The sequence below is a fragment of the Pongo abelii genome, chromosome 4 (genome assembly GCF_028885655.2).
Source record: "Pongo abelii isolate AG06213 chromosome 4, NHGRI_mPonAbe1-v2.0_pri, whole genome shotgun sequence".
Taxonomy (NCBI): domain Eukaryota; kingdom Metazoa; phylum Chordata; class Mammalia; order Primates; family Hominidae; genus Pongo; species Pongo abelii.
The window spans coordinates 69,123,019-69,150,915 of record NC_071989.2 but is presented as its reverse complement, the minus strand read 5'-3'; the positions used below and the strand labels follow the sequence as shown (position 1 = coordinate 69,150,915).

Sequence of the window (27,897 nt, the reverse complement as noted above, 5' to 3'; positions counted from 1 at the left end):
AACATACAAATGAGGCATGCCTCATTTTATTGTGTTTTGTTTTATGGTGCTTGACAGATATTTTATTTTTTCACCAATTGAAGGTTTGTGAAAACTCTGCATCTAACAAGTGTATTGATGCCATTTTTCCACAGCATGTGCTCACTTTGTGTCTCATTTTGGTAATTCTCACAATATTTCAAACTTTTTCATTATCATTATATTTGTTACGGTGTTATGTGTGACCAATGATCTTTGTTGTTACTATTATAATTGTTTTAGGGTGTCAAAAACCATGCCTATATAAGATTGTGAACTTAAATGATAGATTGTGTGTTTTCTGACTGCTCCACCAACCGTCCATTTATTATCTCTCTCTCTCTCCTCAAACCTCCCTATTCTCTGAGACACAACAATATTAAAATTAGGCCAATTAATAATCCTACAATGGCCTCTACATGTTCAAGAGTTTTCAGTCTTTTACTTTAAATTAAAAGCTAGAAATGATTAATCTTAGTGAGGAAAGCATGTTGAAAGCTGAAATAGGCTGAAAGCTAAGTCTCTTGTGCCAAACAGCTATCCAAGTTGTGAATGCAAAAAAAAATAAAAGTTCTTGAAGTTCTGAATTCTTGAAGCAAAGAAGTTCTTGAAAGAAATTGAAAAATACTACTCCAGTGAACACATGAGTGGTAAGAAAGCAAATAGCCTTCTTGCTCATATAGAGAAAGTTTTAGTGGTCTGGGCAGAAGGTTCAAACCAGACACAACATTCCCTTAAACCAAAGCCTAATCTCAAGCAAGCTCCAAACTCTCTTTATTTCTATGAAGGCTGAGAGAGGTGAGGAAGCTGAAGAAGAAAATTCAGATGCTAGGAGAGGTTGGTGCATGAGGTTTAAAGGAGAGAAGCCATCTCTATAACATAAAAGTAAAAGGTGAATCAGCAAATGATGTAGAAGCTGCATCAAGTTACCCAGACCTAGCTAATACCATTGATCACAGTGGCTACACTAAATAACAGATTTCAATGTAGAGGAAACAGCCTTACTTTGGAAGAGATGTCACCTAGGACTTTCATAGTTAGAGTGGAGAAGTCAGTGCCTAGCTTCAAAGGACAGGTTGACTCTACTCTTAGGGCTAATGCAGCTGGCGACTTTAATTTAAAGCCAGTGCTCATTTAGCATTTCAAAAATCCTAGGGCTCTTAAGAATTATGCTCACTGGTTTCAAAGAACTTCTTGACTACTGCCTTAATTTCATTATTTGCCCGGGAGTTATTCAGGAGCAGGTTGTTCAATTTCCATGTAGTTGTGTGGTTTTGAATGAGTTTCTTAATCTTGAGTTCCAATTTGACTGTGATGTGGTCTGAGAGACTGTTATGATTTTAGTTCATTTGCATTTGCATTTGCTGAGGAGTGTTTTACTTCCAATTATGTGATTGATTTTAGAGTAAGTTGCCTGTGGCACCAAGAAGAATGTATACTCTATTGTTTTTGGGTGGAGAGTTCTGCAGATACCTATCAGGTTCACTTGACCTAAAGCTGAGTTCAGGTCCTGAATATCCTTGTTAATTTTCTGTCTTGATTATCTGCCTAATATTGACAGTAGGGTGTTTAAGTCTACCACTGTTATTGTGTCTAAGTCTCTTGGTAGGTCTCTAAGAACTTGTTCTATGAATCTGGCTGTTCATGTATTGGGTGCGTATATATTTAGGATAGTTAGCCCTTCTTGTTGAATTAATCCCTTTACCATTATGTAATGTCCTTCATTGTCTCTTTTGATCTTTGTTGGTTTAAAGTCTGCTTTGTCAGAAACTAGGGTTGCAACCCCTGCTTTTTTCCACTTTCTGTTTGCTTGGTAAATTATCCTCCATCCCTTTATTTTGAGCCTATGTATATCTTTGCACATGAGATGAGTCCCTTGAGTACAGCACACCGATGTGTCTTGATTCTTTATCCAGCTTGCCATTCTGTGTATTTTAATTGGGGCATTTAACTCATTTACATTTAAAGTTAATATTGTTATGTGTAAATTTGATCCTGTCATCATGATGCTAGCTGGTTATTTTGCAGACTTGTTGATGCAGTTGCTACATAGTGTCCTTGGTCTTTATATTTTGGTGTGGTTTTGCAGTGGTTTGTAATGCTTTCTCCTTTACATATATAGTGCTTCCTTCAGGAGCTCTTGCAAGGCAGGCCTGGTGGTGACTAATTCCCTCATCATTTGCTTGTTTAAAAAGGATTTTATTTCTCCTTTGCTTATGAAGCTTAGTTTGGCTGCTTTGAAATTCTGGGTTTGAAATTCTTTTTTTTTTTTTTAAGAATGTTGAATCTTGGCCCCCAATCTCTTCTAGCTTGTAGGGTTTCTTCTGAAAGGTCTGCTGTTAATCTGATGGACATGAACAGATACTTACTTCTCAAAAGAAGACATACATACAGCCAACAGACACATGAGAAAAAGCTCAACATCATTGATCATTAGAGAAATGCAAATCAAAACCGCAATGAGATAGCATCTCATGCCGGTCAGAACTGCGATTATCAAAAGGTCAAGAAACAACAGATACTGATGAGGCCGTGGAGAAATAGGAACGCTTTTACACTGTTGGTGGGAATGTAAATTAGTTCAACCATTGTGGAAGACAGTGTGGCAATTCCTCAAAGACCTAGAATCAGAAATACCATTTGACTCAGCAATCCCATTACTGGGTATATGCCCAAAGGAATATAAATCATTCTATTATAAAGATACATGCACATGTATGTTCATTGCAGCACTATTCACAATAGCAAAGGCATGGAATCAACCCAAATGCCCACCAATGATAGACTGCATAAAGAAAATATGGTACATATACACCATGGAACACTATGCAGTCATAAAAAAGAATGAGATTATATACTTTGCAGGGACATGGATGGAGCTGGAAGCCATTATTCTTAGCAAACTAACACAGGAACAGAAAACCAAACACAACATGTTCTCATAAGTGGGAGCTGAACAATGAGAACACATGGACAAAGGGAGGGGAACAACACACACTGGGGCCCATTCAGGGGGTGCTAGGGGAGGGAGAGCATCAGGATAAATAGCTAATGCATGTGGGGCTTAAGTCCTAGGTGATGAGTTGGTAGGTGCAACAAAGCACCAAGACACACATTTATCTATGTGACAAACCTGCATGTCCTGCATGTGTATCCAACAACTTAAAATTAAATTAAATAAAATATGTCAAATCTACTCTCTTTGTGCTCTATAAATGGAACAACAAATCCTGTATGACAGTATTTCTGTCTGCAGCATGATATACTGAATATTTTAAGCCCACTATTGAGACCTATTGGTTAGGAAAAAGAGATTTCTTTCAAAATATTACTGCTCGTTGACAATGCACCTGATCACTCAAGAACTCTGATGAAGGTATACAAGAAGATGAATGTTTCTTTCATGCCTGCAAAAACAACATTCATTCTGCAATCAATGGATCTAGGAGTCATTTTGACTTTCAAGTCATACTATTTAAGAAACACATTTCATACAGCTATAGCTGCCATAGATAGTGATTTCTCTAAAGGATCTGGGCAAAGTAAATTTTAAAACTTCTGGAAAGTATTTACTACTCTAGATACAATTAAGAAAATTTATGACTCACAGGAGGAGGTCAAGATATCAACATTTACCAGCATTTGGAAGAAGTTAATGCTAACCCTCATGATGACTTTGAAAGTTTCAAGGTTTCAGTAGAATAAGTAACTGCAGAAGTTGCTGAATTGCTGCAATTTCATGATAAAACTTGAAGGGATGAGGAGCTACTTCTTATGGGAGCCAAGAAAGTGATTTCTTGAGATGGAATCTACATCTGATGAAGACGCTGTGAACATTGTTGAAATAACAGCAAAGGTTTTAGAATATAATATAAACTTACTTGATAAAGCAGTGGCAGGTTTTGAGAGAACTGACTTCAACTTTGAAAGAAGATATGCTGTGGGAAAAATGTTATCAAACAGCATCACATGCTACAGAGAAATCTTTCATGAAAGGAAGAGTCAATGGATATGGCAAACTTCATTGTTGTATTATTTTAAGAAATTGACATAGCCACTCCAAGCTTCACAACCCCCACTCTGATCAGTCATCAGCTACCACCATTTAGGCAAGACCCTCTGTCAGCAAAAAGAGTACAAGTTGCTGAAGGCTCAGGTGATTGTTAGCATTTTCTAGTATAAAGTATTTTTAACTAAAGTATGTACACTTTTTAGTTACAATGCCATTACACACCTAATAGACTACAGGATAGTGCAATGTAAACATAACTTTTATATTCACTGAGAAACATAAAAATTCATGTGAGTTACCGTATTATGATATTTGCTTTATTGCAGTGGTCTGAAACTGTGCCTGCAATATCTTTGAGGTATGCCTGTGTGTATGGGTATATATATGTATGTATACACACACACAGAGAGAGAGAGAGAGAGAGAGAGAGAACAGAGATTATTTTAAGAACGGCGTGAACCCAGGAGGCAGAGCTTGCAGTGAGCCGAGATCATGCCACTGCACTCCAGCCTGGGCGACTGAGTGAGACTCTGTCTCAAAAAAAAAAAAAAAAAAAAAAGAATTGGTTCATTTGGTCATGGAAGTTGGTGAGTCCAAAACATGCAGGATGGTCCAGCAGACTGAAGACCCAAGGAGTGGATTTTGCAACTCAAATCCGAAGGCTGCCAACTGGCAGATATTCCTTTGAGAACATCAGTTGTTGTTGTTGTTATTGTTGCTTCTTAAGGCCTTCAGTTCTTTGAGTGAGGCCCATCCACATTATGGAGGGTACTCTATTTTACTCATTTACTGATTAATCTCATCTAAAAAATAGTTTCACAGCAATATAGATATGTTTTACCAAATATCCAAGTACCATTGGCTAGCCAAGCTGACATATAAGGTTAATCATCATACTCTCTATGTAGTGTCTTATCATTTAGCCCAAAGAAGCTTGGGCTGCTTTACAGCATAGGAGCTGGCTTCCCAGGGAGAGCAAGTGGGTCTGTCAGACCTGGGCTCAGGAGTCCCAGGATATCATTACTGTTGCATTCTATTGGTGAAAGAAAGTCACAGGTTTAGCTCATAGCTAAGGGGAAGAAAACTACAACCTACTTCATGGTGTGAGGAATAGCATATGTGGGCAGGGATGAGAGGAATAGTTGGAGACTAGCTATCACCACCTTCCCTCTGGCCACAGCACTTCTTGTCCCTTTTCAGAAAGTCTCATCACATTACAGTGCTGGGCCCAGCTTCAAGGTCCAAAATCACATCATCTAAATTGGGTACATTTAAAGTTGATGTTCCCTCTTTATCTAGATGCTTGTACCTAAAATGATACCTTCTGTGTAATCCCCCTTCCCTGCAACATACATTGATGAGACGGGGATTGTTGTATCGCTAGCAAGAAAGTCATCCATTCAAAAGAAGGGAAATGAGAGGCACATAGCAATCGGTGCTTCATAAAAATTCTGAGATCCAGCTGGGAACATGTTACCAATTCCCTCAAATCTAGGTTTCCTGAAAAGGATCCTGTTCTCTGGATGTGGCTTTCTATTCCATTGTTTTCAGTGGTTCTTGACTCTCTCCTCTAAGTTAACCTTCCTTTTCTGTAAGAAATGGCCCTCATTTGCAAATGGAGTCACTTTCTGAGCCTATTTATTCCATTAAAGGTTTGGAGGCCTAAAATCTTCTCTTCATTTTGTCCTGTCACTCTCCCTTTTCTTCCAAGGTGGTACAGCTTCTTTTAAAACTTTGTAATTTTCTAATGTATCCAGTTATATTCCATTCCATTGGAATGGGATTTGAAAGCTATTTCAAATTGGAATTGAAAGCTATTTCCCCAAGTCTCTTTAAGACCGACACTTTTCTACTTTAGACTGAGAGTCAGAATCCTGTGCAGTAACATTTTTAAGAGTTTAATCACCCTTGTCTCCTAGCAGAGTGGGACTTATAAGGGTTTTAAGAGGTATCTTGCTACCACATTCTTGACTTGATATTTACCCTGAGGCCACATTGTACTAGCAGTACTTGATTTGATCAGAGACCATTTTATACTCTGAAAACCTTCTGCCATCTGGAGGGGTTGAGAATGAGAAATAATATTATTTTCTAAGCCAGCAAGTCCTGAGTTGGACTTTGTGGATTAAAATAACAGTTTCCTATTTCTGATGGGTAGGATTTTCCTGAGTATGTCTTCTGCTCCATGTGGTATTGATTAGGTAGGTCACTTACGTGGCTGCATTTAGTCAGTAGCTGGTCTGGGCTGGATGGTCCAAGAAAGATTCTGTCATATACCTGGCACCTCTGAGCTTTTCCATATGGCCTCTATGTGGAATCATCTTGGGCTTCCTAATAGTATGGCTGATTCAGACTGGTCAGACTTTTTTTTTTTTTTTTTAAGATGGAGTCTTGCTCTGTCGCCAGGCTGGAGTGCAGTGGCATGATCTTGGCTCACTGCAACCTCCGCCTCCTGGGTTCAAGCGATTCTCCTGCCTCAGCCTCCCGAGTAGCTGGGACTACAGGTGTGCACCACCATGCCCAGCTAATTTTTGTATTTTTTATCAGAGACGGGGTTTCACCATGTTGGCCAGGATGGTCTCAGTCTCTTGCAGGCTGATCAGATTTTTTTATATGGAGGCTGACTCCAAGGGAAGGTGTTTTAAAGGAACAGGCCTGCCCAATGTGCAAGCACTTATCTAGCATTTGCTTGCATCATTTTTCTAATGTGCCAAAGTAAGTCATATGGCAAGGCCAGGATCAACACAGGAGAAACTACATGAAGTGGGAGTGCCAAGAGGTAGCATTTATTATGGGTCACCCATATAACAATCTCTCACAGAGAATAGTTTGGTAGCTGGACAGAAATAAATTTGTCATCTTCTTTTACCTTTTATTAGTAGTATAACTTAGGGCAAATTGCTGTGCTTCTGGGATTCTTATTTGCTGCTTGTAAAATAGAAAACATGACACAGATGCTACTATATCTTTGTGACAACTGTACACACATATACATACACACACACACGAGGTACTCACAGTGGTACTTAACAGTGGCTACCATGTTTTAATGGTGTACTTGGCAGACCAGCAGTTAGATTTTGAATGGACTAACTGTGGTTTTATCATATCAGGACCAGGTTGTAATCAGAAATCAGCACTTGCATAGCTCAAGGTGATTAAAGGTAAAAAGGTTAAAAGTTGAAAAGAAAGGTTGGTGTTAGATACTATTAGTTCTTGGCCAAAAGCTGTTGGCCTTGGGAGAGGTGGAAGTTTGAGATCAGGGATCACAGTTGTATGAGAATACACAGTGATGGTGAAGTTTGGAACCAGAAAATAAGTCAGGATTATACGGGGTCCAAAAAAGCAGAGTCAGGGCACTCATGAATCTAAACCAGACATAGAAGCTTATGGAGTTAGAGAGCAGAAATCAGGGACATAGGCAAGAAATCCAGGAAAACAAGAATTAGATATACCCAATATGTTGAGACAAATAGCTGTGGGGTGCAGAGGCAAGAGAAAAATTTGATAGTTTGGAGCCAGTGGCTCCAAACATAATTATAGCCAAAAGTTAAACTTGGTCACAGTGTGTGGGCAGATCTTGAGCCATAGGTGGAAAAAGACATCTGGTTAGAATACGATGGGAGCAAATTGGTAGCTCCTGACACGCATCAGAATCCCTTTAAATTTTCATGGGATTCAGGTTGTTCCTTCAATTATTTCAATGATCTAATCTTTAACTGCTTGAGAATATGATGTTTTCCTAAAAAGGGGACTCCCACACAGAAACTGTCAGGCTATGAAGCTGTCGATGGCATTTGTAGTACTCACACAGTTCAAAAAAATCATGCTATCTCTACCATCTTTTGTTCCATCTGTAGAATAGTCCATTTTTTTGGTTATAGCAGTCGTCTTCCTTGAATGTGTTCCTACCCAGAGGGAAATCGGAGTTGCCAGTGTTCCTCTCCAAGTCTCGGTTGCAGAAGTCAGGATTTTTTTCTGAATCATTCTGAGCATCTTATCTTTCCTCATGCTGATTATTATTTCAGTCTGAAAGCTTATGCTCTCTTATAAAGTCACATTGTACTTTCGTTTTCCATTGAAAATTCTGAATAGAATAAAATGAAATCATTTGAAGTCGTGTTTAAGAAAAGTAGAGTTACTTGATTAAAAAGGAGAAATTTAGAGTGGCATTAAAAAGAAATACATTAAAAGGAAAAAGTAGTATGCATTCATGCAGTTCTTGTTGGGAGGATAGTTTCTTTTCTTTATCATTCGGCCCATTAAAAAGTTCAATTAATTTCTTTTAAGGATTTCAATTATTAATGTATCTTAGGCATTGATAGGGAGTAATTTTTAGATCTGACTTATTTTTATATATTATTGTTCATTTTTATAGCTTTTCTGAGATTCTCGGCAGTGAGTCAGCACACAGCATTTCTACCCGTAGTCCAATTTATATGAGTCCTACTTTCATGCACCACTGTGATAGTGATGTCTCGGTGAGTGGCTATCATGGTCAGTAGCCTGAAGAGCTATAGCATCTAAATATTTAGAATGAATTTTTAATGTCTATGAGAGCCTTTATTTCTCCACTGCCCAGTTCCTTTGTGGATCCTGAGTCTGAGGAAAACATAACTGTCAATTAGAACCACCTTTTAAGAATTGCTGTAATTAAGATTTTTGATGACCAAGTTATTAATTAGGAAACAGGGTCTCCATATTTTGCTCTGATGCTTCTTTATGTCCTAGAGCAAGGGTCAGCATACTTTTACTGTAAATGGCCTGGCAGTAAATATTTTCAGCTTTCTGGGCCACATCATTTCTGCTACAAATACTAAACTGCCATGTGGTACAACAGCAGAAAAGGACCTATGCATAGACTGCTGTTTTTAATGTCAATATAGTATATCAATAGAAAAGACAGGGCTTAATAAAAACTTTGTGTAATATGGTCTCTTTGGCATAAAATTAAGAAATGTATAGAAGTAAACATTGTTACAAAAACTTTTGCAAATGTGTGTCCCTTTTCCCAGCGCTCACAAATAACAGTCATTTTTAAACAGACTTCTCTGTTTTTGCCAAGTGTTATTTGTTCTCATCTAGTAACAGTCTAGGACAGGTGTCAGCAAACTACTGCCACAGGCTAAATCCTGCACCTTGTCTTTTCCTCTCGTGCCACATAGATATTCAAATGAGGAAACTATGCATAGGTCTTTGACCCACCCATCAGCAGAACGTGCCCTTTCTGGAGCTCCATTTCTCACTCTCAGTAGTGCTGACCACTTAGGAGGAGCTGTCCATGTTCTTTTGTTTGAAATTCTCTATAAAAAATAACATCTTTTGTGAAGTGATTGCTGGAACTAATGGGGCCTTTTGTGTTTGCAGACCTGTTTTCCTCAGTGAAGCTAGCAGGGACTGGTAAGGAATCAGAATTACAATCTTGTCTTTATTAGCACTGTGTTTGCATCAGTCCTCTCCTGAGAAACAGGGCAGGTTGAGATAAATTTCTCCTGTGAAGTGATACAATTCATTTTCATCTCACATATGCATGGCCTTTGTGCCATGCAGAACACACTTTTTACTGTTGTTGATGTAACTGAGATGTTAAGAGGTTTTAGTTTGAGTTTATTTTAGATAATACCAATAATTGAACGCTTTACTATTGTTTACTACAAAGGTTTAAAAAATCATTACTACCTATAAAATTGAGTAAAATAAAAATGATTTAGAACTTAAGATAATCTCAAAATTGCACATTAGATAGCTATCCTATGTTGTAGAAGATATTCAGTCTGCATCATAATATTTGAAACAAATACAACATTTCACCATAAGACAAGAGCAAAATGCACAAAGAATCGAGTGTTCCATGCAATAGGCTTTATGAACACAAAGCCTGTGGCCAAAATGAGACAAGAGGAAGTATGAGGGGTACACAGATGTCATGTGCAGTACCACATACCACCCCTGGTGAGTGATAAACTTTTTTTGTGTATTTGCATTTGACTGATTTTTACTTTGTGAAAACATAATGTGCTGAGGAAAATCACATCTGAATCCACAAAATGTCCATGGTATATTGACATGTATCCCTAATTTATCAATTTTGTATGAATTTATTTGCATTAGAGAAACATGTTTCAGAATACATTGTGCTTTGCAATGTTTGCACTGTTGCAAACTATGTGCTTTATCTCACTGAATCTTCACAATTACTGCATGCGGTGGGCACTATTTTCATGCCTGTTCTACAAATGAGTAGACATATAAAAGTTAAATAACTTGCCAGCAGCTTTGAGGAAATACGTAACAGTATATTAGAGATGGGATTGAATGATTCTAATTTTCAGGAAGAAGAGGAAAGTGAATTCTCCTCAGTTATATGCTTGGGGAATAGGACATTAATTGTATTTCTTTTAGTTCTTTTTGCAAATGTTACTTTCACAGAGGCTTCTCATGGATCCCTATCTAAAATTACTCCCCATTCTATAGACTTTTGTTTAAAAAAAATAGAGGCCACAATGTACATACTCCAAGGCCAACTGCCATTAGCCACATAGCCAAAATTTAAATTATCTCAATTTTCTCCAAAATACTAGGTCTAACCATAAACAAAACGTGAAATGTGAGTTTTCATCCTTGTCAACAAGACTCAGTAAAATTAAACCAATCAGCTGCAGACAAATCAGCTTAAACAGTTTTACTTGTCCTAAAAGGAATATAAGTTTATAATAGCCAACCACAGCGAAGACAGATGCAGTTCCTTAATTATGCTTTATAAGCTGCATTTTAAATGCTGTGAACAGAGCTTCTTACCACTTTTGATTTGAGGTCCCTGGTTTGCAAACTGTCCTTTTGTAATGCTCAATAAACTTTAAAAAAAATTTCTAACTTGATCTGATTTTAACACATTCTATCTACTTTAGCGCTTTTTATATCCTAAACACATGACACTAACTTTCTCTATAGCTCACTTGTTTATACTGTTTATTTTCTCTTCCCCTACACTAGTGAAATTCTATGAAGGCAGGAATGTTTGTCATTGTCACACTACTGTATTTCCAGTGCCTATTATAGGTACTCGATAAATAATTATTGAATGAATGAATCAATCAATTGATTAATCTTAGGAAAAGTTCTTTAATGGATCTTAAAAAAACAAACAAACATCTTGTGAGCCTTTAGAAAGGAAAGCGATGATCACCTGGAGCTTGTATTAGGTCACTAATAGTAAAGCATATCAGATTAAATAACTTACTTTTCCCATAAGACTAGTGTATCTGAGGAGTGCTGTTCCCCCTGTCTATCTGAATTTCAACGTTTGATAGAAACCTTCCATGATGAACTTATGCTTAAGATGTAGGAAGGCAGTTGATGATACTGTTAGGCAGAGTAACAGCTGAATGCCTGTATTCATGAATCAATGTTGAGAGAGAGACCTCTAATAATTGGCTGAAGGATTTGGTCTTCACATTTCCTGTTCACCATTTTCATTGTTAATTTTGAGGGTGGTATTAATGGCATAAGGAGCTAATCCACAGATGAAATAAAAATGGCAGGAACCACTAATATGGCTGTTAACAAAATCAGCATACAACATTACTTGACAGACTAAAGGGGAGAGGTAAATATAATAAGACAAAACACTAAAATGAAAATATGAAAGTCTAAAACACCAGAGAGAAGTAGTAACTAATGTTGTTTGAGGAGCAATAGGAGCGAAGGTGAGACCTAGTTTAATAACAACTGTAGGTTTAGGTGGTAGTTGCAGAAGCATAAATCAATAATATGACATTATTCCCCCCAAATATTCATTCATTCTTGGGTTTCATGAATAGAACTGGGTTTAGAATAGAAAAGGTAATGATTTGGCTGTAAATTTATGTTGCTTCTCCCATACCTAAAACTATGACCCCAATCCTGGGCAATTCACTTTAAGAACATTGAGAAGTAGTGTATACCTAAAACTTGCAATCCTCATGGAAAGATGAGTCAAAACTGTATCACGTGAAGAATACCTAAAGCTGTGGTTTCAAACTTATGGCCCTCAGATGTGTTCTAAATGGCCCATATGGGGTTTTTAGAAATTTGAATTTGCGGCAGATGTTTCAAAATTAGTAGATGTCTCATTAAATATAGATTTCTGGGACTTACTCTTGCTACTGTGAAGGTGTGTGATCCTGTGTTTGTGTTCCTCTCAGACCACTTTACTCATTTACTTTAAATTTCTGGTGCCTATAGCAATTGGGGTGCTAACACCTGGGGGGATAAAAAAGGACTGGGGAATTCATGGCCTGTAAAACAAGGTTGGGGTTGGAGAGATATAAACATATCTGGAGGGCTTTCATAGGGCAGAGCAATTAGACCCAATCTTTGTGTCCCCAAAATGTTAAACACTGGTATTAATAATAAGAAAACATATTTCCATTAACTATATAGAATAACTATCTTATAGTGACTTGAGACTTGCTGTTTTATTCATCTTTTGTTCATCAGTACTGAGAAGAGTTTCTGACAATGTTTGTACTCAGCCACTCTTAACTGAATAAATGTGGCAAAACAGGTTGTGAGTGGTGAATTCCATTCCAGGAGCAGCTAGAATGTATGCTCTTTGAGAGCAGAGATCTTTGTCAATTTTGTTTACAGCTATATCAGAGCACCTAAATCAGTGCCTGCCATGTAGTAGGAGATCATTAAATATTTGTAGATTTCATAATTGGAGATATTCAAACATAGAATCATGGTCTATTTGTCAGTGCTGTAGGAAAAAGTAATTAACAACACAAGTAGAGGGTTGTGAAACAAGGGAAATACTGAAGTAGAAGACGTTTAAAGTTACTGCCAACCCTGAAAGTCTATCAGACAGTGACATAGAATGGGATTATGTATTTTACATTAAATATTAAACATAGTAAAGTTAAAGTAGAATAGGTATAGGTGGTAACAAAACTGAGAAAGCAGTTTGCCAGTTATTTATTTGTGGTATGGACAGGAAATTATTGGCTAGATTTTTAAAGGAAAATATCCAACAGTTGAGATTTTTCTGAAATTTAACTGTATCTTATATCTTATGTCCATATTGATGACAGTGATTATTCCATTTTCAATCATTTTGTGTCATCTAAGCAGCAATTAATCATTCCTATGTGATGAAAATATACTTTTATTCCCTGGTATTTCTAATTTAACTTACAAAACACATGTTGCCTTGAGGTTTGGCATGATTTGTTATTCTATCCTTCAAAGAGACCCATGATAACAAATCAAATCATTGAGAACTGATTTCAGTTTTCATTGTTTGGGGTGGTAACTGAAGGTGACGTTTTGAAAAATCATACTATAACTAACCTAGAAAATAATGTTCAGAGGCCAACATGTGGCAAAGGAACACATAGTTAAGTATATAGTTTTTAATGGAAATTCTATGCACCTTTTATTGCGAAGGTCTAGCATTTTAATATTTTCAAAATCAAGAAATATGAAAAATTTCTTTATAAACCTGAAGGGAAAATAAAAAGTCTAAAGCCCTGAATTTGAGTTCTAGAAATGAATGTATTTAAAATGCAGTCCTGAGGTGCTGTACGCTAACTATGTAAAGCAATAGCTTATTAAATTTTTGGAAACTTGCTGTTTATTTGAAATTTGATATGGTAGTAGATTTTTGTTAAATGTTATTTGATAAGGGATAACATTTTCTCCTGCTTAGTTTCAGGAAAAAAGAAAAGAAGCACGTAATTGTTAAAAGGTTAGTGGATACTTAATGGTTGGTTTAGACCTATGCATCATCATGTTTACAGCACAGAACAATGGGAGAAATTTCTATTATGGAGCAGTGCCACATAACCTTAATATCCTGTATCATCATCATCATTATTATGTGCTGAGTATACAAGTGTCTATCTCTGAGGAATACTTAGCAATTTATGAATTTGTTTTAATTAGTTTTCTCAGCCTTCTCATAGGGCATGGGGGACATATTGCTTAACCGTAGTTTTAGAGCCAGTCTTAGGTAAAAAGGTGATGCAAACACTGTTTTATTTTGGTGACTCTTCTGCTTGCAGGGATACCTCCTTTTTGCGCAGCACCTTATTTCTCCTTCTGTAAGCTAAAGGAGAAAATTATTATACATTTTTATACTTAAAAATACATAGTTGAAAATTTCAAATATATGCAAAAGCACAGAGAATAGTATTGGTTGATGCAAAAGTAATTGTGTTTTTTTGCCATTTGAAAGTAATGGCAAAAACCACAATTGCTTTTGCACCAACCTAATATAATGCATCTTAAATACTCATCACCCAGTTTTAACAATTCTCGATATACAGTTAGTTCTTGTTTCACCTATACCTCTACCCATATTTCCTTCCTCTACAATTATTTTCAAACAAATTCAATACACAATATTTCTTCATCTGTAAGTCCGTTAGTATGTGTCTAAAAGTAGTCTTTTAAAAATTACCTGAATAACATTAATATGCTTGTAAATTTTCCTAACAAATTTCCTAATAATTTCTTATTATCAAATTTAGCTGATTTTAAAAATAATTTTATTAAATAATTTTAATTTTTGGTATGAAATGGTAGCAAGTAAGGTTAACAGATCGAAATCATTATGTGTCTGAATTCTCTTTTACACTATAAATTTCCTCTTTCTATCCTTTCTCTCTGCATCCCTTTAAAAAAAAAACTGGGTCATACATCTTACAGAGTTTCTCATAGGTTCAATTTTGCTGATTGTGTCTCTATCGTGTTGTTCAACCTGTCCTTTGAATTTTCTATAATTATTAGTTAAATCTAAAGGCTTGATAAATGACTAATGTTTTATTATTTTGAGAGGATAAGCATATTTTGTTTTTTGTTTCCCCAGCTTTATTAAAGTATAAATAATAAATAAAAATTGTATATATTTGAGGTAGACATGTGATGACTTGATATATGTATACATTGTATAATGATTACCACAATCAAATTAATCAATGCACCCATCCCTATAAATGGTTACCTTATTCTATATATGTATGTGTATGTGTATGTGAATGTGTGTGTGTGTGTGTGTGTGTGTGTGTGTGTGGTAAGGATACTTAATATTTACTCTCTTAGCAAACTTAAAGTAAACAATACAGTATTATTATCTATAGTCACCAAGCTGCAATATTAAATCCCCATAATGTATGTGTCTTATAACTGAAAGTTAGTATGCTGTGTCCAACATTACCCCATTTCTACGATGTCCCAGATTCTGGCAACCACCATTCTATTCTCTGCTCCTATGAGTTCAACTATTTTCTATTACATATATAAGCAAGATCATACAGCATTTGGCTGTCTGTGTCTGGTTTATTTCAGTTAGCATAATGTCCTCCAGGTTTATCCATGTTTTCTCAAATGGCAGAATTTGTTTTTCTTTTTACTGTTGGATAATATTCCATTGTATATACACCACATTTTCTCTATTAATTCATTTGTCAATGGACACTTAGGTTGGTTCCATACCTTGGCTATTGTCAATAATGCTGCAATGAAGACGGCAGTGCAGACATCTCTTCAGCATGCTCCTTTAATTTCCTTTGGATATATATCCAAACATTAGAGTACTGGATCATATGGTATCTCTATTTTTAATTTTTTGAGAAACCTTCATACTGTTTTCCATAATGGAGGTACCAATTTACGTTTTCACCACAGTGCTACAAGCGTTCCCTATTCTCCACATAGTCACCAACACTTTTTATAACCATCCTAATGGGTGTGAGAAGGTACCTCATTGCGGTTTTGATGTGCATTTCCCTGGTGATTAATGATGGTGAACACCATTTTATATAACTTTTGGCCATTTGTATGTCATCCTTGGAGAAATGTCTATTCAAGTCCCTTGCCTATTTTTAAAATGGGTTATTGAAGTGTTTCCTATTGAGTTGTAGGAGTTTTTTATGTATTTTTAACATATCAGGTACACTCAGCCCTTTGTATCTGTGGGTTATGCATCATGGGATTCAATTACCTGAGAATCAAAAATATTTGAAAAAAATAAAATAACAATGAATCAATAAAAATAATAATTAAAAAGTAATATAGTATAATAATTATTTACATAGTATTTACATAGTATTAGTATTATAAATAACCTAGAGATGATTAAAAGTATACAGGAGGATGTATGTAGGTTATATGCAAATACTATGCTATTTTATATGCAGGACTTCAGCATCTGAAGATTTTGGTTTCTGCAGAGGGTGGGAAAGGTTGAACCAATCCCCCATGGATACCAAGGTAAAACTATGTATGTTTTGCAAATATTTTCTATCATCCATATGTAGAAAATATTTCATTTTTTTGATTGTTTCCTTTGCTATGCAAAAGCTTCTAAGTCTGGTGTAGTCCCATTTATTTTTTATTTTGTTGCCTACACTTTTGGTATCATATTAAAATAATCATCACCAAGACCAGTGTCAAGAAGCTTTCCACCTGTTTTCTTCCAGGAGTTTTATGGTTTAATGTTTTAATTTCTTTTAAGTGAATTTTTGTATTGTATGTAATAAAATATGGATACAATTTCATTCTTTTGCATATGAACATCCAGTTTTCCCAGGAACATTTATTGAAGAGACTATTATTTCCCCATTGTATATTATTCATGCCCTTGTCAAAGACTAACTGATTATATATGCAGGGTTTATTTCTGTGATCTCTATTCTGTTCCATTTTTCTGTGTGTCTGTTTTTATGCCAGTACCTCACTCTTTTGATTACTATAGCTTTGTAATATAGTTTGGAATCAGGGAGTATGACGCTTCCAACTTTGTTCTTCTTCTTCTTCTTTTTTTTTTTTTTTTTTTAGATGGAGTCTTGCTCTGTTGTCCAGGCTGGAGTGCAGTGGCATGATCTTGGCTCACTGCAACCTCTGCCTCCCGGGTTCAAGCAATTCTCTGCCTCAGCCTCCCTAGTAGCTGGGATTACAGGCACCTGCCACCACGTTCAGCTAATTTTTGTATTTTTAGTAGAGATAGGGTTTCACCATCTTGGCCAGTCTGGTCTTGAACTCCTGACCTCATGATCCACCCAACTAGGCATCCCAAAGTGCTGGGATTACAGGCGTGAGCCACCACGCCCAGCCATTCTTCTTTCTTAGGACTGCTTTGGCTATTCAGGGTCTTTTGTGGTTTCATATAAATTTTACAATGGTTTTCTCTATTTCTGTGAAAAATTCCATTGAAATTTTGATAAGAATTGCATTTAATATGTAGATCCTATATGGACATTTTAACGATATTAAATCTTCCAATCCATAAATACGGGATATAGTTTCATTTTCATTAATGTCTTATAGCTTTAAGTGTAGAGATCTTTCACCTCCTTGGGTAAATTCATTCCTAAGTATTTTGTTCTTTTAGATATTATTAAATGGGATTGTTTTTCTTAATTTATTTTACAGATAGTTTATTGTTAGTATATAGAAATGCAACTAGTTGTTGTATGTTGATTTTGTATCCTGTAAATTTGTTGAATTATTTTTTTAATTATGACAGTTTTTTGGTGAAGTCTTTAGAGTTATTTTTTGATATAGAAAATGTCATCTGCAAATCTAATTTGGATGCCTTTTATTTCTTTTTCTTGTCTAATTGCTCTGGCTAGGGCTGAGTTACCTTTTGCTCTCTGCAGACCCCAGGCATCCAAAGTATGTAGATTCCATTAGTGCTCTGAATCAGGCAAGACAGAAACCAATCTCTCAGACAACACTCTGAAAAACCAGAACATTGGACATATATTCCACTCTTCTCTTTCTCTCCTAAGGGAGAAGTCATAAGGTGGGATTTTTTTTTCCTGATGACACCAAGCTGTGCTGGCTTGGGGGAAGGGCTGTCATGGTTGACATGAAATGCCTTTTCTCATCTGTTTCAATGAGACTATTATTTTCTTTAAGTTTGCCTCAGGCACTGCAACTTCTTGACTGGTTTCTAGAATTTTCATAAAACTTTTTGGATCATATATTATTGCTAAGTTGGCGTCTCTGGTGGAGAATTAGATCTCTTGCTGATGAAACTCTATAGACTACTTTTACAGTATTTAGTATTGCTCTTATTTCATCTCACATGTACATAGTCACTTTCCTATCACTTATATAATTGTTCTCTCCCCAATAGCTAATAGTGTTTCCTGTAACACGTATTGACACTAAGTTCTTATATAAGAAAATATTTAAGGGAATTTTGTATTTTTCCACTCAACTTTCTGTTGATTATTTGAAGGTACCACACTTTTGGTTGTCATTGTGGCTTCATGGTAAAATTTTATATGTATTAGAGCAAGACTGTAACCATGTTATATTTTATAACATGGCCTAATTCCTCCAAAAAGTAAAATAAAAAAACAAAAAAGAGATGATTTTCTTGCAATAACATTAAACTTAGAAAATTATTCAAAGGAACATAAGTCTTGATTATATAAGTCTTGGAAAAGTTGTATAGATTTCTTAATCTAAGTTCTACTTATTTCTTTCTGAGCTTATTTTTAAACATTTTGGTTTTGTTTGTTTTTATAAATGAGATGTTGGTGTGGTAGTTTTAACAACTGGTCTTTGATTTTATAAATAAAAGCCTTTTGCATATTTTACTTAAAACTGGACAAACTTACCTGACTATTCTTATTTTCAATTATTTCTCAGTTGATTTTTCTGGGTTTCCTACATTAAACTAGGTTGTAATCAGATAAGGATAAAGTTGCCTTCACTTTTCTCAGTTTTATGCCTCCTATTTCTATTCCTCACATTGGGTTACTGAATTTGTTAGAGGTTTTTGAAAAATGGGAGCAATGTTACATTTGGGCTAAAACTATGAACATTGATATCAGCTAAACCTGGTCTCAAAACTCTGAAGGATCCTCAGTTAGAACTGAGAGGTCTTAAAAGACAAGGTGGCTAGAGAGAGGTCTGCACACACATTGAGTCCTCAGACCACCTAAGACACTCTTTTTTGTCTGAAGCAAGGCTGCAGCCAGGCCTAGATGGCCTGTGGAAAGCTCCCATGGAACCAGCCTGCTGTTCTCATTCCGGGCAAACTAACCTTTGTACAATTGATAGTGTCACTATGGACAAACTAACCTGTTTAAGCTTCATTTTCCAAATCTGTATCATGGGAATAGTAACAGTTTTTTGTACAGTTTTTATAAGAATCAAGTAGCTACCTATACAATATATGTAATACAATAAATATTACTAAGTTTCTATTATTATCCTGATCTTAAGCATGAACCTATGCTTTACCAGTAGATATAATGTTAAACATAAATTTAATATAAACATTCTTTTGATCCATAGTTTGTTTATCAAGGGGATATTTTGTAGTTATCTGAATATCAAAGCCAAAAGCAAAGCAACATTTCTGGCTCTCTGCATGTGGAAAGGGAACTTAGCTTTACTTTGTCTCCCCTTTCCTCCCACAGCCCAATATTTGTTAGTTTATTCTAGATTTACATACCCAGTTTATCATTATAAATATATCATCACTTAAATGATGGTTTTAGGTTTTGCTTTCATGTTTATACACATAGTTTTGATTGGTATTGGTATTTAAATAAAACTTGAGAATGAAGACAATAGATTCTTTGTATTTCTTTTAAGGTTGTGATTTGACCCCGATTCCTCAAGTGAGAAACTTTTCAAAACACTTGAGAGAGTAAACTGGCTGAGTTTTACCTATACTTACTGTAAGACATAATTTTTAGCTGCTAAAAAAACAATGTTAGTTTCTTTTCTACACTTGGGATTCTATTACTGTATGTAACTGTGAAGGAAATAATTGACAGAACTCATGTTTTTCCTTAATTCTTTTCCTTCCTCTACTAACAAAATAGAATTGACTTTATTTTTTAAAGTCACCCAGGAAATGTACAATGCTATTTATAAAAGGTTAATTGAATCCTAGAGTTGCAGATCGAGTTTCTTGTTGATGAGAATATACAGTAGAATATTACTGAATGAGAGATTTTTCTATTCCTTTTTGGAAACTTTTTGGAAGTTTTGATGACTGAGTTATAGGAAATTGGCTTTAGAAAGACTTCAGTGATTTCTGTCTCTTCTAATCAGTATGAAATCACAGCCTATATTTGGATTATGCTCTGTGAATGTTTGAAACCTATCTGTTATCTTTGTGTTAACCTGAGGTAGAAATTTTCATTTTTATATAGAATTAGTTTTGCAAGAGTATCTTTTCTATATACAAATATCCATTTGAAAATTGATTGTGTTAGGTCGATACAATGCCCTTTTCTATATTAAAAGACAAGATGTTTATTGCCTTGACTTGTTTGTTTCCTGTAAAGTTATTTGGGCAATAATAGCATTGTTTTAAGATAAAACATACATAATAAGTAATGAGACAAGAGGAAAAACATTTGGCATAAGGCTTAGAGAATTTTAAGGCTCATTTTCCATTATTGCTTTAGTGCATTATTAACAATTTCATGGGGACATGAAAGACTAATATATGGAGAAAATGTCTGCTATTGGCATATAATAGGTTAAGATTGCAAATATGATTTTTAATTCACTGTGATAATAGCCTATTAAATTGTATCCTAGTCCTTGAAGAGTCACTAACATTATCTTGTTTATACTACAAATTTAGGTACAGGGAAACTTTACTTTTACAGAACTTAATGTTGCACCAAACTAACTGGACAGGAAAAAAAAGGAATGTGGCATTGGAAGTGATAAAACAAAACACATCCTCTGCCTATGACTGTCTTCTTCCTGGACCTATCTGACTATTTAACATGCTGACCTTTACAATGCTCTGCATAGTGTAGGCCCTCTGAAAGCACTGAGTGCCTGAAATCCTTCGTTCTTATTTAAAACAAAATAGGTGAAAATACTTAATCATGATGTCTATATATTTGAAAGAATATTTGAACATGGGGAGAGACCCAACCAGTTTGAGTCGCTGAAGTTTTGGAATTTTTATAGAAATTCCCTATTATGTGTTTCAACTTTATGCCTGACTTATAATAATAGTTACAAATACTACATTGCTAGTAACACCAATATCTAATACCGTTTCCTCTTTCCTAATTTCTTGCAGTTGAAGAAATGGAGATGAGTATGTCTATATGCTTCACTCTTTCCTCAGCAAGATTTATTTAGCATATGTTTTGTTCCAGGCACTGGCTAAGTGCTAGGGGTACAAAAGTTGTTTTGGCTCCCTTCCTTCCAGGTGTGTCCATGTGTCCAGGCTAACAGAGTGAGTAGTCACATAGGCAAATCATTCTCCTACAATTGTCAGGCTGAAGGCTGACTTGGTGTCATAAATAAAAAGGCAGAAGATATTTGTATTCATTGTCTTGGATGATATTTTCAACTTTAGTGGGCAGATTGAAAAGAAAAATGCAGCCAGGTGCAGTGGCTCACACCTGTAATCCCAGCACTTTGGGAGGCCGAGGCGGGAGGATCATCTGAGGTCAGGAGTTTCAGACCAGCCTGGCCAACATGATGAAACTCCGTCTCTACTAAAAATACAAAAAAGTAGCCGGGTGTGGTGGCGGGTGCCTGTAATCCCAGCTACTTGGGAGGCTGAGGCAGAAGAATCGCTTGAACTTGGAAGGCGGGGGTTGCAGTGAGCTGAGATCACGCCATTGCACTCCAGCCTGGGCAACAAGAGCAAAACTCCATCTCAAAAAAAAAAAAAAAAAAAAGGAAGAAAGAAAAGAAAAGAGAAATGGTTGGAGGATAGCAGCTTGGACAATGCCTAGGTTTTAAAGACAGTTATTTGAGGAGCCAGCAATGAGACTAAGTGAAAATGACTGGAAAAGTAGATAGACAGAAATCAAAAATAAATGTTCAATTTATGGGGTGATCTACATCTTTTTTTTTGTGTGCGACAGTCCAGGTGTTCTCTTTTTGTCAATGTCACAACTGCCTAGCACTTTCTTTCAACTTGCAAAAGTGTTATGTACTCCAGTAAACCCTAAGTTCTCTGTTACAGCTTTGATCATATACTGGTGATTATCTGTCTATTATATTTTTCCTCAAATGAACTGTAAGTGCTTAAGCAAAAGGAGGTGCCTAATTCATCTCTGCATTTTCAGTACCCGACACAAGCATCAAAGGTAGTAGGTGTTCAATAAATGACTAATTGAGAAATTAATAGGAATGGAAATACAATTAAGATAGGTTGAACTCCTTTAGAGATATACATATAAAATAGCACTACCTGTAACAAGAAAATGCTAAATTTTTTGTGGATTACCCCAACAGAAGATTATCTGTGGCTCATGTACCCCAAATTAAGTGTTTCTGATTGGCAAGTGTCTCTCTTGTAAACAGTGATTAAGAAACTGTGGCTTCTTCCATCTTGTAGCTCTACCATCTTCAACATATGGTGAGGGCTACAGAGGGGAAGAGAAATAGGGGGTTGTACTCACAACGTTTTTATGTGACAGGCCTGAAAGTGGCACATACACAGACACATACACATTTCCTCAACTTACAATCAGTGAGCATGTAATGTAATATTCACTGACATCTCTATAGCTACCTGTAAGGGAGTCTGGAGATGTGGTCTCACTGCATGCCCAGAAAGAAACATTCTTTCCTGCAATGCCTATATATGTGTATGTATATGTGTAAATATATATATATGTATATACATGTTTACATATGTATGTATATGTATATATATGTGTATACATATAGTGTGTGTGTGTATATATATATACACACCCACACTTCTTAAGGGGATTTTCTTATAGAAATTTTATTTCTCCCCTCTCTCTATATATATATGAAATAAATATCAGAGACTGTGAGATTATTAAGAACCACAGAAATTTATTTAACCCTAGTGATGTGCATGCCTGTGTTTTAAAGGCCATTAAGTAGTTTGCTATCTACTTTTGAAAGAAAAAAAAATTAAACAAAGAAATTAATTAAATACCTTGGATAAAAACTGAAACAAACAAAAAGGAAAATAATAATAATACTAAATTTAACATTCATCCATTGTAAGTGTCAATTATTATGGAATTGCTTACTTTAGGCATGTATTTCAGAAAGAGTTTTATGCAGTAAAAAGCATAACATGAAAGTTATTTGTCTGTCAATTATTCCATATAAGTTGGCTAATTATTGAATATAATTTTATTTTACTACAAGGTGGCAGGTTCATATTACATTTATTTCCATATGAGAGCATTTCTTTTATTTTGATATTGCATATCTTGAAGCTGAATATGAGATATTTCTAAGTCCCATCAATAGCAAGGTGAATGTTGTATCATTTTATTATTATGACTTTTATTATACTTTTAAAATTGAAAAACAAGACATTTTTATTATAGGGAATACAGAAGCTAATAATTAATAAAGATACTAAAACAAAATTATTACCAATACTGTGCAGGAGAGCCATTTTAGAGAATTAGGATACATCCTTAAACAATTGTTTTATGAATATAATATGTGACTTTTTTGTTTTGTTTTGATATTATTGTTTTATAAAAATGGGATCACTTTATAATCTGTTCTTCCCACTCAACATTGTATCATTAACATGATTACGTATTCTTCTACATTATTTTAACAGCCTCACAGTATTTCATCATATGATATATCAACATTTACCAAGTCAATCCTTCAGTACAGCAATTAGATTACATCCAGTTATTTGCTATTATAAATGAGCTGCAGTGAACATCTTTGTGCCTGTATATTCACCAAACAGTTTTATTAAACTATGTCTAAAATGTCAAAACCATTAGTTCTCAAACTTTAATATGCACTAGAATGATACTGGTGACCTGTTCAGACTCATAAGTCCTACTCATAAAGATTGTGTTTAGGAAGATCTGGAATAAGACCTGGGAGTCTGAATTTTAGCAAGCACCATCTATGCTTCTAATGCAGAGGGTTTGAATGTCACATTTTGAGAAATAATGACTTGGAGACATTAGAAATACTATCTTTTTCCATCATCTCCCTGCCATAATGCCATTTTCTAACAATAACATAAGATACTTATTGCTCTGGCAATTAGTTTTACATCTCTCTCCAAAATAAATGCATTTAACCTCTTACCTTGTACCTGATATGGTTGTTCTTTTTATTTCTGAACCATAACTGATACACATTGATCTAGAGTGTGAAAAAAGCCTCTTATACTGTTTTGGAATGGAAAATGTTAGAATATAGCCCTCTAGTGCTTTATCATTTTTATTATAAAGATAAAAGTATTTATAGAAAGTGGGTTTAAACTAACAGAGTATAATAAGCATGAGTGTAAACTTCATTTTTAGTAGAGATAATTATCTCAAAAAAGTTACATCTTGAGGCAGTTTTATCTAAAAGAGAATGTCACAAACATTAAGTCATTCAACAGATAACCTCAGTTATATAAAGCATTTTTGCAATTGCAATGCTAACATCCAGAGTAGGCAGCTAAATGCTTATAAAAAGATGTTAACTTTGGCCAGCTATATTTAGTGCTGCTGAAGCTTTGCTAGACTCATCCTTTGTTCTTCTTTTCTATGTTCATCCAGAAGAAGAGTATTTACACATGTATTAGTCAGGGTTCTCTAGAGGGACAGAACTAATAGGATAGATGTATATGTGAAAGGGAGTTTATTAAGGAGTATTGACTCACACGATCACAAAGTGAAGTCCCACAATGGTCTGTAAGCTGAGGAGCAAGGAAGCCCATTCAAGTCCCAGAACTTCAAAAGTAAGTAAAGTGGCAGTGCAAGGATTCAAAACCCCATCACTCTATAGAAGCATGTTATAACATTTGATGATTCTATACTTCTCATCGCACTCAAAAGTAGGAAAGCTGTTTTCAGTCTGTGGCAAAAGGCCTAAGAGCCCCTGGCAAACCACTTGTGTAGGTCCAAGAGTCCAACTGTTTGAGAACAGGAGTCTGATGATCAAGAGCGGGAAACATCCAGCACAGAAGAAAGACGGAGGCCAGAAGACTCCGGCATTCTAGTCCTTCCATGTTTCTCTGCCTGCTTTTAACCCAGCTGTGCTTGCAGCTGATTAGATGGTGCCTACCCACATGGAGGGTGGGTCTGCCTCTCCCTGTACACTGACTGAAATGTTAATCTTCTTTGGTAACACCCTCACAGACACACCCAGGTTCAATACTTTGTATTCTTCAATCCAATCAAGTTGACACTCAGTATTAACCATCACAACACATAAGTCATTAACTTAATCATGACCTATTTCCAATCCAAGAATGAAGTTCTGTTCTTAGAGGGACTTCCTAAGTACATAAGTACACAGAGGCTCACTTTCCCAATCTAAAAGCTAAGACTGTTCCAAGTGCACATGCTTTCTGTTTTTTTCTATATTTGTTGTCTCACAGAAACATTGATTTGCCATTGGTTGTTGCAAAATCAGTATTTTATAACTGGAAGTGGTGTTAAGGTTTATTTTGTATAACCTCTTGATTTTATCTCTATGGAGACTAAAGACCAGCAAGGTTAAGACCAGCAGATCTGGAATAAGTTATTATAGCAATTTGTATATTATGTTGTTGCTAGAAAATGGAATTATTGCAAGCAGATGATGGAAAAGATAGTATTTCTAATGTCTCCAAGCCATTGTTTTTCAAAATGTGATGTTCAAACCCTCCGCATCGGGATCATAGGTGGTGCATACTAAAATTCAGACTCCCAGGTCCTATTCCAGATCTGCTGCTCTTAACCTTGCTTATCTTTAGTCTCTGCAGACAAAAAGTCAAGACATTATACAAAATAAACCTTAAGACCCCTTCCAGTTATGAAGTACTCTGATTTTGTAACAACAAATGGCACCTCTTAAGACCACCTGAATAATTACTGGCAGAACAGGGGATAAAATTTCTATTCTCTCATTTAATGACAGATTGTCATTCATTTCTAATGTTTATGTAGGGCTGCTCTCATCTCAGTTCTGTTTAATTTTTCAAATGAAAATGTGAAGCTTATTGAGTTATGATCAATTAGTGTGTGTTCTGTTCTTTTCTAGTAATACTTACTCTGCCAGTGATTACACTTGTCAAGGTAGTGCAGCATGGTGGCTTTTAGCTCCAGTTTAAACTGGAAGAGATTTGGGTTTGGATCCTGACATGTAGGGTGATCAATCATCCTGGTTTCCTTGGGACTGTGGGGTTTCCCTGGACATAGGACTTTGAGTGCTAAAATCAGAAGGTCCCAGGCGAAGTAAGATGATTAATCACCCCACTAGCCATGTGGCTGTGTGGCCAGTGCATGCTATTTGATAGGTCTCTGGGGTGTTTGATGGGTAAAATGGGAAAAGCAAGAAGAACTAACTCATAGGATTTTAGTAAAAATTAAATGAGACAGTATATGTAAAACATGGCACTACTTAATAAAGACTCAGTAAATATTAGTCATTATTATTGATGTTTTATAAAGCAAGTAGATTCCTCAAAGCACAGATTCTCAGAATTCAGGATTTGAGATAAATGAACTTTCTTTTTAGCTTTGACCGCTTTTTTTTGTTTGTTTTTTAAACCTTCTCAGTACCTTTCTGTCGTCTTGTCTATACAACTGGACAATACAACCCAAGGTTGGATAGAGTCCACCATCTCACGTCCTTTTACCTTTTTCAAGATATAAATCAAGAAGACAAAAATTTTCTATTTGGGAACCAATATGAAGAATGAGCATCAAAAACAGCATAGAGCTATGGAGAAAGGGGAAATTAGCCTGGATTATAATAATAGCTGCCATTTTGTTGAGTGCAAACTCTTTGCCAGATATTGGTGCTTCAAATACTTTACATATTTGGCCCACACAATGACTCTGAGAGGTAAATATTATTATCTCAGTCTTCAGATGGAGAAACAACCTCAATGAGCCTAAGTGACTTGCCCAAAGATAGTTGTATACTAAGGAGTGTAATAAATAAGGTCTGGATGTTCCAAGCTCGATGAATGTCTAACTTTCAGCCAACGGGTTAATTTTGGGAAATATAAACTTCTTCACCTGTAAAACTCAGAAGGGAAGGAAATTGCCATATATGAGTACTAATCACAATGCAGGTAATGAACTATGCACATCATATGCATGGTCTCATTTAATTCTTGTATGTAAATATTAGTCCCATTTTTATAATAAAGAAACAGAAGGTTTAGAGAGACTAAGCAACACTCTATCAATACAAATAGTAAAGTGGCAGTGCAAAGATTCAAAAACCCAGCACTCTATAGAAGCATGTTATAACATTTGGTGATTCTATAATTCTCAATATGTGGATATAATAAATATTGCTAGAGTAGACTTTCCAGCCATTTGGAAATAATTATTGCTCATGTGATAGTATATTTTTCTCAACTAGAATCAAAATATTAACTTTTGACCTGCGTTTACCTTTGCATGTGGATAACATGGATCAAATTTGCAAAATTCTGCTGAGCTGTGACTTAAATACAGTTCTACTGGGTCCTCAAGTTTCTTTTAAAGTCTTTTTTTTCTTACTACCCTCTCAGTCTTATAAAAATTGGCAAGAGTATATCTGAGTAAGATGTGACATATGAAAACATATGTTTCAAATATGGCCTTAAATATGCAGAAAAAAATAGAACTTTTTTCTTCCTCTCTCTTCATGGGCATGCGTATAAGAAAGATATATATAAATATACAGTCATGTGATATATAACATTTTAGTCAACTATGGACCACACATACCATGGTGGCCATAAGATTATAATACTGTATTTTTACTGTATCTTTCCTATGTTTAGATATGCTTAGATACACAAATATTTCCCATTGTGTTATAATTGCCTACAGTATTTAGTACAGTAACAATGTACCATCTAGGTTTGTGTAAATACACTGTGATGTTCACACAACAGGGAAATTTCCTAATGATGCATTTCTCAGAATGGATCA

General features: G+C 35.4%; 1 protein-coding gene across 3 annotated transcripts in view; it reads left to right on the top strand.

Annotated features, from left to right (window-relative positions):
• Positions 1-27,897, top strand: part of PDE4D (phosphodiesterase 4D) — a 1,542,529-nt gene that overhangs the window by 510,459 nt on the left and 1,004,173 nt on the right. The window lies entirely within an intron of this gene.